This window comes from Rhinichthys klamathensis, unplaced genomic scaffold (genome assembly GCF_029890125.1).
Source record: "Rhinichthys klamathensis goyatoka isolate OS25496 unplaced genomic scaffold, OSU_Roscu_1.1 h1tg000009l_1, whole genome shotgun sequence".
NCBI lineage: Eukaryota > Metazoa > Chordata > Actinopteri > Cypriniformes > Leuciscidae > Rhinichthys > Rhinichthys klamathensis.
Genome location: NW_026606562.1, coordinates 4115198 through 4128991, shown reverse-complemented (window position 1 = coordinate 4128991; position 13794 = coordinate 4115198).

Sequence of the window (13794 nt, the reverse complement as noted above, 5' to 3'; positions counted from 1 at the left end):
CAGCCTTAAGAGCCTCACAACAACCCTGAAAACAACCATGGAACCTATTGCACAGGACCAAGTTTTCCCACCTGGTCAAGGCCCTAAAATCAGTAAAGAACCCTCTCTACCTAATACAGTGGTGAAACAAAAGCCAATAGGGGTGCAAATAAACATTAAAAAACAATGTCCAAAATGCCACAAATCACAAGAACAATTCAACATCAAACAGCAATTTCACCGTTGCCCGACTTGCAAAATTCTACGGAACACAAAAAGCTATATAACAAAATGCAATGGAATAATTGAGATAAATCAAGACAGTCAAATAACTTCTCTTACGGTTTCGAACTCAACTTTGTCAAAATTCATAGCACCAGAACTTGAACTGTCAACTTGTGATTCACAAGATATAGAAGAACTCTTTCTATCCTCCGATGAACTGACTTTAACATATAATAACTGTTTGGAAGTCACCAATATTGAAAACGCTTCATCCGCTCATCCCAGTGATGAGGATTTATTTGAAGTGAATATCGATGAAATCAACCCTGTCCTCTGTGTCACAGAGACACAAAGCACTCCAGAACCCAAGTCTCCAGTTAAAAGACCATCTGAGCCAACAACGCCTCCTATTACACCAGCTAAAAAACCTTTGACTAAGAAGAGTGCTGTAAAAATAATACAAAAATGACTTTGTATTGAAATGCACAACTAAGATGGTTGTGTGTGTGTGTGTGTATATATATTGAAATGATGGTATTGGTGTTTTTTTTTTTTTTTTTTTTTTTAATGAATGGCAAATATTGATTTAAGTCATGTTTTCTATTGAAATTAGGTTAATTTTGTCCATTATGTTCTGAAATGCTACTGATTGATTTTTATTTCATTTTTATGGCAAAGCTTTGTTAAATGTTGTTTAATGTATTTTTTTTTTTTTATTAAAACAAATGTGTGTCAATTCTTGGAATATGTGACCTTTATTGCATGGGCTTATCTTGCATTTGGAAAGTTGCGTGCATTCTTCTAGCCATTCTTAACTAGGCACTAAGTTTAGTTTCACAAACCATACTGGGAAAAGCAAGTAGTGTAACCATAAGTGTCATTGTGAATAACTAAAGAAACGGTTGGTATTCTGTTCTGTAAAGATTTAAATATGCAACAATGGTGCTTTAAAATCACTTCAAAGGCCCCCTCTAATTTGCTTACTTTATCCAATGTGCTAAATGGTATTTAAACTAAAAATAATCGTTATTTTTAATTCACATTTTTATCACCTCTCACAATATTGTTTCTAGGCAGCATAAAAAAAAAAACTTAATTGTACAAGACATTATCAAAGATGACTGTCAAAGTAATGTACTTGTAGCAAAAATATAGGTTACAGTTGCATATGGCAGTTAACCCATGTAATTCCAATTTCTTTTCCCTGAGATAACATGTATGAATACATAAGGATATTAAACAATCTTTAACAATTACGTCAAAAATATATATCAAAATCCATACAAAAAACTTGATTATTCGTCAGGTCACAATTGTGACCATTAGTAGAACAAAGGGAGGCTAGGTATATGGTGTTAATGGATTTATAAACTGACAAACTTCTACAGTTTAAAGACCAGGTTCAATAATTGTTTTAAGCTTTAGTTAATAGTGTTGTATTACATCAAAGACACACCATGCAAAATTTCCATTTGTCAAACAGTGACCCCTAGAGTCGCTGTGGAGTACTTGTATTTTTTCTGAATATTAACTTAATGACCTAATATCTAATATGCCCATGACAATTTAGAAACTGAAAATAGAACATAAAAATATGTATTAGATCTAATATAACAAAATTACAAGATTATAAAATGCATTGCGTGAATTCTTGTTTAAAGAGAAGTGTTTAATCTACAATTAAACTAGGAATGTTTGACAGAATAGTGAATATTATCAGGAAACCTGCTCCAGACTTTAGGACCCACATGCAAAAACAAAACATTCTCTCCTTTAGTGCAGTTCAATATTCTTAGTAGTACCAAAAGTCCAGAATTGTAAGATTCTTACAAGAACCTGTTAATCTTAATGTTGTAAAATAATATTTTATCGATCTATATACTGCATCTTGGACTAACTTTATTTGTTAAAGGTGCAGGACAACCACCTAACAGTGAATCACAATAATATCAACTAAACTCATTAAACGTAACATGCTGTCCATTTAAATACTAAATCTTCATTTTGAGTTGATTCTCATTTGAACTATGGAACTTCTACATCTATGGAAACACATGACTTTCCAGGGGCTCAATGAGTGACAGGCATATGACCCAGAGATTGTGGGTTCAAGTCCTTTGTCTTACAACTTTATAAAGTTGTGTCATTTCAATTTCTTTATCATCCTGAAACGCATTGTACTATTCTTTCTTCCTATTAAATACAACGTGTGTTTCATTTATATGCAAAGTCTTTATTTTGAGTTCATTCTCTTTTTTACTACTGAACCTCGGCAGCTGGATGATCTCATTTCTTTTGTGAGGTAAGAAGTTAATGAGTAAGAATACTTTGGTTATTAAAGTTTCTTTTAAAGTTTTGAAAGCAAAGTATTTTTAAGTACTTTTTGAACCCATGGAACCATTGAAGGCTTGGCCCCGTAAGGCTGCTTGCAGCTTTAATTAGGGGCCAAGCACCGAAGGTGCAGAGGCACCTATTGTATCTGTTGGTTTTCTTATTATTATTATTATTATTCCGTGAATGGGAGTCTATGGCAGCCCTATGAACCGTACATAGGAAAATGATGAAATTTGGCACACTTGTAGTGATGCTAATGAATAGTAATTGGACCAATTTTTGACCCTCTAGGACCAACTCTATAGCGCCACCACCAGTTCAAAAATTCAACATTGAAATGGTTATAACTTTTGAACCCTTTGATCTAGAGACATGAAACTTAGTACACCTGATTCCACTCATCATGCTGATCACAACCAATACCTTACATTAAGACCCCGCCCATTACAGTAGTGGCCATTTTGAAATGTACAGTATTCAGTTATTTCGCTACTCCTCCTTCAAATTTTGTCCAATTTTCTCCAAACATGCACTCAAATGATCTTCAGACTGAGCCGCATAAAAGTACTGTTCCCGATTTTTTTGTTATACTGGAAAAAAAAAAGTTATAATGTCGCAAACTTAACGAGGTCCACCCAAAATTGGCTAAGAGGCTGTATCTCGGCCAAAGTTTGATCAATCGAAACGAAAATTGGTACTCTTCATCGGAAGCATGTTCTGAGGTCCCATGCCAAAGTTGGGAATAGCGCCACCTACGGGTCATGAGATATGACAAATTGCTATTTTGGCCAATAACTTTTGAACAGTTTGTCAGAAATTCATAATTGTGGTATCTATGGATTCCTTGCGTCATGCCGAATCCGTGGATATCGATTTTGCCATGATGGGATGTACCACGTGTCCGCCATTTTGAATTTTGTCATAAATTGCAATATCTTTTAAACTATTTGACATATCAGCACACAATTTGGTAGGGATGACCGACACCATGTCCTAAAGCGACATGAGAAGTTTGATCACAGCGCCACCTAGTGTTCCAGATATATCATTGTTTTTTGAAAAAACGCTTATAACATTTGAAAATATTGTTCAAATTTTGAGTTCTTTATGACATTATGTTCCTTGGTTTATGCCGATTTAGACGATATCTCATTTGTCATTTTCCAACAATGTGACTGGCCGCCATATTGGAGCGAATGTAAAACAGTTTTTTCGCTACTCCTCCTTCAAAATTTGTCCAAAATTGTCCAAAATTTGCTCAAATGATCTTCGGACCGAGCCGCATAAAAGTACTGTTCCCGATTTTTTTGCTATACTGTAATAAAAAAGTTATGATGTCACAAATTTAACAAGGTCAACCCAAAATTGGCTAAGAGGCTGTAACTTGTGAACAGTTTGTCACAAAATCATAAAATTGGTGTCTATCGATTCCTTGCATCATGTCGAATCCGACGATATCTATTTTGCCAGGATTGGATGTACCACGTTATAAGCTAAATTAGCATTAAGCTAGCTTAGCATGCTTATCTGGTTAACATGTCATGGAACTTTTTGTGAACTCATTCTCACACTGAAACCTCTACTCAGCAGGCTGGTGAACGTGCATGAGTGATTAGCTCAACGTGTTACACCACGGATCCCGATGTTCAGCGTCGTGGGTTCGCCACTCAGTGTGACATGTGCCCAGACCGCATGAGGTACTGTGGCAGGAAAAGATGCAGAAGTTGCATCTGTTCCAGGCATTGTGCATAAGAATGATCTCATCTGAAGCTGCCACACACAACATGCAGTGCTTTTACGTCCAATTCATTGTTGTTCTTCTTCCAGAAGGGTAGTCAATGGCAGCCCTATGAACCACAAGTTAGAAAATTGGCACACTTGTAGTGATGGTAATGAGTAGTAATCTGACCAATTTTGGATGATTTAATCTAAACTTTTTAAATACAAAATGTTCTCCATTTACTTCAAAATTCTTAATTTTGACTTGATTCTCTCTTGAAAATATTGAATTTCGGCAGCTGTGTAGATGCATGTCTGGCAAGTGGCTCAACGAGATGAGTGACAGGCATCTAACCCATAGATAGTGGGTTCGAGTCCCGTGTGGGACAACTTTAAAATTGTGTATTATGAAATTAATTGATTATGAAACACTTGTAGTGAGTAGTCCAACGTGTGATCAGATGATCTTTGGACCGAGCTGCACAGAAATGATGAACAGGTTTTTGATAGTAGCCCCCATACCAAAGATCTTCCTCTCTGCAGTTGACCTAGCCTGTGTTTGTTGCCTTATCTTAGTTAGCTTAGCATACTAATTGGTTAGCATGCTAGCCAGATGCCATTCTTTCTAATGTGGCTCTTCAGTTATCAGGCTAAACCATAAGGCTTTAAGTGGTGGACAAGTTGCTTCTGTTCCAGGTGAAGGAGCTAGTAGAATAGAACACACAGATAATTTATTTAAAAATTCTTCATTTTGAGTTGCTTCTCACTTGAACTATGGATCTTCTGCATCTTGGCCAAAACACAACTTCCAAGTGGTGCAATGAGATGAGTGACAGAAATCTGACCCAGAGATAGTGGGTTCAAGCCCCATGTGGGACAACTTTAATTTAAAAAAAAAATGTGTTAAGTTGTCATTTCAATTCCTTTATTATCCAGATAAGCATTGTTGTAATCTTTCTTTTGGGATTAGAAATGTGTTTTTGTTCATTCTATGTTGATTCTTACCTGAAGTCTTAAATATCCAGAAAGGTTTGTGAACAAATGAGCAGTCATTGACTTTCAACTATTCTAATTGCATTGTAAGCAGTTACATAAATTGGTTGTTTTCTTCCTATGTATAGTCGTATCCTCTTTTTTTTTTTGCCTCCATGTGTTAATTCTCAACTTCATATATGTGTTTGTGCATTGTGTGTAAAGTAGTGAACTGGAGAGCAGAAGGGTATGATAAGATGTTTGTGGTGGTCTAGGTAAACCTCTATTTTTTTAAATTGTGCTGCCTTTTTTACATTTCAAGTTAAATACATAAAGCTTCAAACAGAACACAAATGCCTATTCAATTGATCAACCACTGGCAACATTTTATTGCAAAGTATATAGTAAAGAATACTTTCAATTCCATACAAGAAATGGTTTGACCAACTCCACAATATTAACTGATCTGACATTAAACATTTGAATGTGTACATATGCATATCTTTTAATTATTTTAAGTCCCATAAACATTAGACTTACTTAGTGACTTGAATATCAGTTTTTCCTTCTCGTCATGTGGACAATAAATAAAAGTAATTTTATCATAATAGTAAACCATAAAATCACATTAAAATACATGAACATTTTTGTATTATCTAACATTAAGAATTGTTTTAAAAAATAAATTGTAATTGTAAATAGAAGTTAATTAGTTACTACATGAATGTTAAATTACAAATAGTTACTATTCTAACAGTACATTATTTGGATCAACATCAATTAGTTGAGGTATATTGCCAAAAAGACTAGTAAAAGCTAACCTAAAGAATTTACATAATGTATACAATTATTTATTCTCAAATAAGCAACAAAATATCATTACACATCAAACAATACACTATCATTATACACAAAGCTGCACTCCAGGTTTATTGCTGCTCCTGATGCTTTGAATATTTTCCCAAAACAATCAGAGTAAAGCTTAATTAAGTTCAAGAGGCTTCATTTCTCCATCCCTAAAAGGCATTATACAAGTAAATTTACCTTTCAATTATTTCCAGCAGACTTTCAGATCCATTTCTTGCCTCCACTAAACCAAGCTTCCCAATTCTAAAATGATTAACTCAGCAATTTGATGAATGTATTACTAATTCCTGCAATCACCCTAATTGAATCGTTTGTTAATTGCATACCAAGCATTGTCAATTTCTGTTCTAGTAGGCCTAATCTACTATAAATCACACCACTTGCAAACCTCTTTTTTCATGCAACAGCAAAAATGAACAAATATTTAAATGGACCAGAGACCAGTGAATCTGACAACTGCATTTATGTTTACATTCATGCAGTTTCCAGAGTGCAACTGTCTAGAACAAACTCAAAGTTTTTTAATGCAACTTTGCAAACAGGTCGCAGTGAATATCACCAAGCTGTCATCTTTGCGCACGAAAAACATCAAACTTGGACAACATTAGCATTAAATCGGACAGCGGTTAAACTGTCAAACATAACAAAAAAGCCAAGTAAGTGGTAGTCTAGCTATTTAATCCTGTTTTCTATCTGATAAACTTTCAGTAATCGTATTCCTTTCAAATTCATTGTACAAACAAGCCCATATCAATTCTCACTTTTTTCATTCTTTAGGCCTCAATAATTCTGAATATTTCATTCAGTGTGATCGGAGTACTGCTGTGGAAGTCGCAACATCTACATTTCCCCACAAACCACCAAAAGAGATAGAAAAACTCACTGTAGAAGAAGCAAAAACTCTGGGATCACGACAATTGGTAAGCTGTTTTTTTTTCAACCTTCTCACTGTGTAAATAGCCTACAGGGTTGTTTACTTGTTGTAGTAATGCTCTGGAGAGTAGTACAATCACATATATTAGCCCTCTGTAGATTGTGCAAAATCGTTTTTATGGGGAGAAAAACATTTTAAAGTAGCCAGACGTTCAAAAAAATGCTAAAATGTGAAAGATTTTTCAGATGCACAGGCAAAGATTACTCTGCTTCTCAGTTATCTTTGCTAGATGCTTTACAAACATGATTAATGCGTTTCAAATTGGTTAATGTGTGGAAAAGTTTGGCTATTTCCTCTTCTTATGACCACAACAGCAGTTGTATACATTTCCCTTGTAATCATGTTTATTGATGTATATTTTTGATTGTACATGTACGATTTTCTTTAAATTTTCAGATCACTAAAATATCTGCAACAGTATGCAAGCTAAACAACGCAACTACTGTAAAGGCCTGGGGTACAGACTGTGAGATCCAAGAATGTTCCTTGCAAGATCCATCTGGAGAAATTCAACTTACTCTTTGGGAAAACCAAGTTTCAAAACTGCAACTAGGTAACTCCTACACCTTTACCAATCTTAAAACTAGACTGTACAACAGCCTTAAGAGCCTCACAACAACCCTGAAAACAACCATGGAACCTATTGCACAGGACCAAGTTTTCCCACCTGGTCAAGGCCCTAAAATCAGTAAAGAACCCTCTCTACCTAATACAGTGGTGAAACAAAAGCCAATAGGGGTGCAAATAAACATTAAAAAACAATGTCCAAAATGCCACAAATCACAAGAACAATTCAACATCAAACAGCAATTTCACCGTTGCCCGACTTGCAAAATTCTACGGAACACAAAAAGCTATATAACAAAATGCAATGGAATAATTGAGATAAATCAAGACAGTCAAATAACTTCTCTTACGGTTTCGAACTCAACTTTGTCAAAATTCATAGCACCAGAACTTGAACTGTCAACTTGTGATTCACAAGATATAGAAGAACTCTTTCTATCCTCCGATGAACTGACTTTAACATATAATAACTGTTTGGAAGTCACCAATATTGAAAACGCTTCATCCGCTCATCCCAGTGATGAGGATTTATTTGAAGTGAATATCGATGAAATCAACCCTGTCCTCTGTGTCACAGAGACACAAAGCACTCCAGAACCCAAGTCTCCAGTTAAAAGACCATCTGAGCCAACAACGCCTCCTATTACACCAGCTAAAAAAACCTTTGACTAAGAAGAGTGCTGTAAAAATAATACAAAAATGACTTTGTATTGAAATGCACAACTAAGATGGTTGTGTGTGTGTGTGTGTATATATATTGAAATGATGGTATTGGTTTTTTTTTTTTTTTTTTTTTTTTAATGAATGGCAAATATTGATTTAAGTCATGTTTTCTATTGAAATTAGGTTAATTTTGTCCATTATGTTCTGAAATGCTACTGATTGATTTTTATTTCATTTTTATGGCAAAGCTTTGTTAAATGTTGTTTAATGTATTTTTTTTTTTATTAAAACAAATGTGTGTCAATTCTTGGAATATGTGACCTTTATTGCATGGGCTTATCTTGCATTTGGAAAGTTGCGTGCATTCTTCTAGCCATTCTTAACTAGGCACTAAGTTTAGTTTCACAAACCATACTGGGAAAAGCAAGTAGTGTAACCATAAGTGTCATTGTGAATAACTAAAGAAACGGTTGGTATTCTGTTCTGTAAAGATTTAAATATGCAACAATGGTGCTTTAAAATCACTTCAAAGGCCCCCTCTAATTTGCTTACTTTATCCAATGTGCTAAATGGTATTTAAACTAAAAATAATCGTTATTTTTAATTCACATTTTTATCACCTCTCACAATATTGTTTCTAGGCAGCATAAAAAAAAAAACTTAATTGTACAAGACATTATCAAAGATGACTGTCAAAGTAATGTACTTGTAGCAAAAATATAGGTTACAGTTGCATATGGCAGTTAACCCATGTAATTCCAATTTCTTTTCCCTGAGATAACATGTATGAATACATAAGGATATTAAACAATCTTTAACAATTACGTCAAAAATATATATCAAAATCCATACAAAAAACTTGATTATTCGTCAGGTCACAATTGTGACCATTAGTAGAACAAAGGGAGGCTAGGTATATGGTGTTAATGGATTTATAAACTGACAAACTTCTACAGTTTAAAGACCAGGTTCAATAATTGTTTTAAGCTTTAGTTAATAGTGTTGTATTACATCAAAGACACACCATGCAAAATTTCCATTTGTCAAACAGTGACCCCTAGAGTCGCTGTGGAGTACTTGTATTTTTTCTGAATATTAACTTAATGACCTAATATCTAATATGCCCATGACAATTTAGAAACTGAAAATAGAACATAAAAATATATGTATTAGATCTAATATAACAAAATTACAAGATTATAAAATGCATTGCGTGAATTCTTGTTTAAAGAGAAGTGTTTAATCTACAATTAAACTAGGAATGTTTGACAGAATAGTGAATATTATCAGGAAACCTGCTCCAGACTTTAGGACCCACATGCAAAAACAAAACATTCTCTCCTTTAGTGCAGTTCAATATCCTAAGTAGTACCAAAAGTCCAGAATTGTAAGATTCTTACAAGAACCTGTTAATCTTAATGTTGTAAAATAATATTTTATTGATCTATATACTGCATCTTGGACTAACTTTATTTGTTAAAGGTGCAGGACAACCACCTAACAGTGAATCACAATAATATCAACTAAACTCATTAAACGTAACATGCTGTCCATTTAAATACTAAATCTTCATTTTGAGTTATTTCTCATTTGAACTATGGAACTTCTACATCTATGGAAACACATGACTTCCCAGGGGCTCAATGAGTGACAGGCATATGACCCAGAGATTGTGGGTTCAAGTCCTTTGTCTTACAACTTTATAAAGTTTTGTCATTTCAATTTCTTTATCATACTGAAAAGCATTGTACTATTCTTTCTTCCTATTAAATACAACGTGTGTTTCATTTATATGCAAAGTCTTTATTTTGAGTCCATTCTCTTTTTTACTACTGAACCTCGGCAGCTGGATGATCTCATTTCTTTTATGAGGTAAGAAGTTAATAAGTAAGAATACTTTGGTTATTAAAGTTTCTTTTAAAGTTTGGAAAGCAAAGTATTTTTAAGTACTTTTTGAACCCATGGAACCATTGAAGGCTTGGCCCCGTAAGGCTGCTTGCAGCTTTATTAGGGGCCAAGCACCGAAGGTGCAGAGGCACCTATTGTATCTGTTGGTTTTCTTATTATTATTATTCCGTGAATGGGAGTCTATGGCAGCCCTATGAACCGTAAGTAGGAAAATGATGAAATTTGGCACACTTGTAGTGATGCTAATGAATAGTAATTGGACCAATTTTTGACCCTCTAGGACCAACTCTATAGCGCCACCACCAGTTCAAAAATTCAACATTGAAATGGTTATAACTTTTGAACCCTTTGATCTAGAGACATGAAACTTAGTACACCTGATTCCACTCATCATGCTGATCACAACCAATACCTTACATTAAGACCCCGCCCATTACAGTAGTGGCCATTTTGAAATGTACAGTATTCAGTTATTTCGCTACTCCTCCTTCAAATTTTGTCCAATTTTCTCCAACCATGTGCTCAAATGATCTTCGGACTGAGCCGCATAAAAGTACTGTTCCCGATTTTTTTGTTATACTGGAAAAAAAAAGTTGTACTGTCGCAAACTTAACGAGGTCCACCCAAAATTGGCTAAGAGGCTGTATCTCGGCCAAAGTTTGATCAATCGATACGAAAATTGGTACGCTTAATCGGAAGCATGATCTGAGGGACCCTGCCAAAGTCAGGAACAGCGCCACCTACGGGTCATGAGATATGGAAAAATGCTATTTTGGCCAATAACTTTTGAACACTTTGTCAGAAAATCATAATTGTGGTATCTATGGATTCCTTGCATCATGCCGAATCCGTGGATATCGATTTTGCCATGATGGGATGTACCCCGTGTCCGCCATTTTGAATTTTGTCATAATTTGCAATATCTTTTAAACTATTTGAAATTTCTTCACCAAATTTGGTATGGATCACCATTAGCATGGCCCGGAGGTACCTGAGAAGTTTGATCACAGCGCCACCTAGTGTTCCAGAGATATCATTGTTTTTTGAAAAAACGCTTATAACTTTTGCTATCATTGCTTGAAATTTGATTTCTTTATGTCAATATATTCCTTGGCTTATGCCGATTTCAACGATATCTCATATGCTATTTTCCAACAATGTGACTGGCCGCCATATTGGAGCAAATGTAAAACAGTTTTTTCGCTACTTCTCCTTCAAAATTTGTCCAAAATTGTCCAAAATTTGCTCAAATGATCTTCGGACCGAGCCGCACAGAAGTACTGTTCCCGATTTTTTTGCTATACTGGAAAAAAAAAAGTTATGATGTCGCAAATTTAACAAGGTCGACCCAACATTGGTTCAGAGGCTGTAACTTGTGAACAGTTTGTCACAAAATCATAAAATTGGTGTCTATCGATTCCTTGCATCATGTCGAATCCGATGATATCTATTTTGCCAGGATTGGATGTACCACGTCATAAGCTAAATTAGCATTAAGCTAGCTTAGCATGCTAATCTGGTTAACATGTCATGGAACTTTTTTGTGAACTCATTCTCACACTGAACCCTCTCCTCTGCTGTTTTGAAATTCACGTCCTCTGAGTGGCGCAATCAGCTAAACCATGCATCTCGAATCCCGAACCGTTCTGGTCGTGGGTTCGAGTCCCATATGGGATGACTATAAAGTTGTGTCATTTCAATTTCTTTATCATACTGAAAAGCATTGTACTATTCTTTCTTCCTATTAAATACAACGTGTGTTTCATTTATATGCAAAGTCTTTATTTTGAGTCCATTCTCTTTTTTACTACTGAACCTCGGCAGCTGGATGATCTCATTTCTTTTATGAGGTAAGAAGTTAATAAGTAAGAATACTTTGGTTATTAAAGTTTCTTTTAAAGTTTGGAAAGCAAAGTATTTTTAAGTACTTTTTGAACCCATGGAACCATTGAAGGCTTGGCCCCGTAAGGCTGCTTGCAGCTTTATTAGGGGCCAAGCACCGAAGGTGCAGAGGCACCTATTGTATCTGTTAGTTAGGGGCCAAGCACCGAAGGTGCAGAGGCACCTATTGTATCTGTTAGTTTTCTTATTATTATTATTATTATTATTATTATTATTCTTCCGCAAATGGAAGTCTATGGCAGCCCTATGAACCGTACATAGGAAAATGATGAAATTTGGCAGACTTGTAGTGATGCTAATGAATAGTAATTGGACCAATTTTTGACCCTCTAGGACCAACTCTATAGCGCCACCACCAGTTCAAAAATTCAACATTGAAATGGTTATAACTTTTGAACCCTTTGATCTAGAGACATGAAACTTAGTACACCTGATTCCACTCATCATGCTGATCACAACCAATACCTTACATTAAGACCCCGCCCATTACAGTAGTGGCCATTTTGAAATGTACAGTATTCAGTTATTTCGCTACTCCTCCTTCAAATTTTGTCCAATTTTCTCCAAACATGCACTCAAATGATCTTCAGACTGAGCCGCATAAAAGTACTGTTCCCGATTTTTTTGTTATACTGGAAAAAAAAAAGTTATAATGTCGCAAACTTAACGAGGTCCACCCAAAATTGGCTAAGAGGCTGTATCTCGGCCAAAGTTTGATCAATCGAAACGAAAATTGGTACACTTCATCGGAAGCATGTTCTGAGGTCCCATGCCAAAGTTGGGAATAGCGCCACCTACGGGTCATGAGATATGACAAATTGCTATTTTGGCCAATAACTTTTGAACAGTTTGTCAGAAATTCATAATTGTGGTATCTATGGATTCCTTGCGTCATGCCGAATCCGTGGATATCGATTTTGCCATGATGGGATGTACCACGTGTCCGCCATTTTGAATTTTGTCATAAATTGCAATATCTTTTAAACTATTTGACATATCAGCACACAATTTGGTAGGGATGACCGACACCATGTCCTAAAGCGACATGAGAAGTTTGATCACAGCGCCACCTAGTGTTCCAGATATATCATTGTTTTTTTAAAAAACGCTTATAACATTTGAAAATATTGTTCAAATTTTGAGTTCTTTATGACATTATGTTCCTTGGTTTATGCCGATTTAGACGATATCTCATTTGTCATTTTCCAACAATGTGACTGGCCGCCATATTGGAGCGAATGTAAAACAGTTTTTTCGCTACTCCTCCTTCAAAATTTGTCCAAAATTGTCCAAAATTTGCTCAAATGATCTTCGGACCGAGCCGCATAAAAGTACTGTTCCCGATTTTTTTGCTATACTGTAATAAAAAAGTTATGATGTCACAAATTTAACAAGGTCAACCCAAAATTGGCTAAGAGGCTGTAACTTGTGAACAGTTTGTCACAAAATCATAAAATTGGTGTCTATCGATTCCTTGCATCATGTCGAATCCGACGATATCTATTTTGCCAGGATTGGATGTACCACGTTATAAGCTAAATTAGCATTAAGCTAGCTTAGCATGCTTATCTGGTTAACATGTCATGGAACTTTTTGTGAACTCATTCTCACACTGAAACCTCTACTCAGCAGGCTGGTGAACGTGCATGAGTGATTAGCTCAACGTGTTACACCACGGATCCCGATGTTCAGCGTCGTGGGTTCGCCACTCAGTGTGACATGTG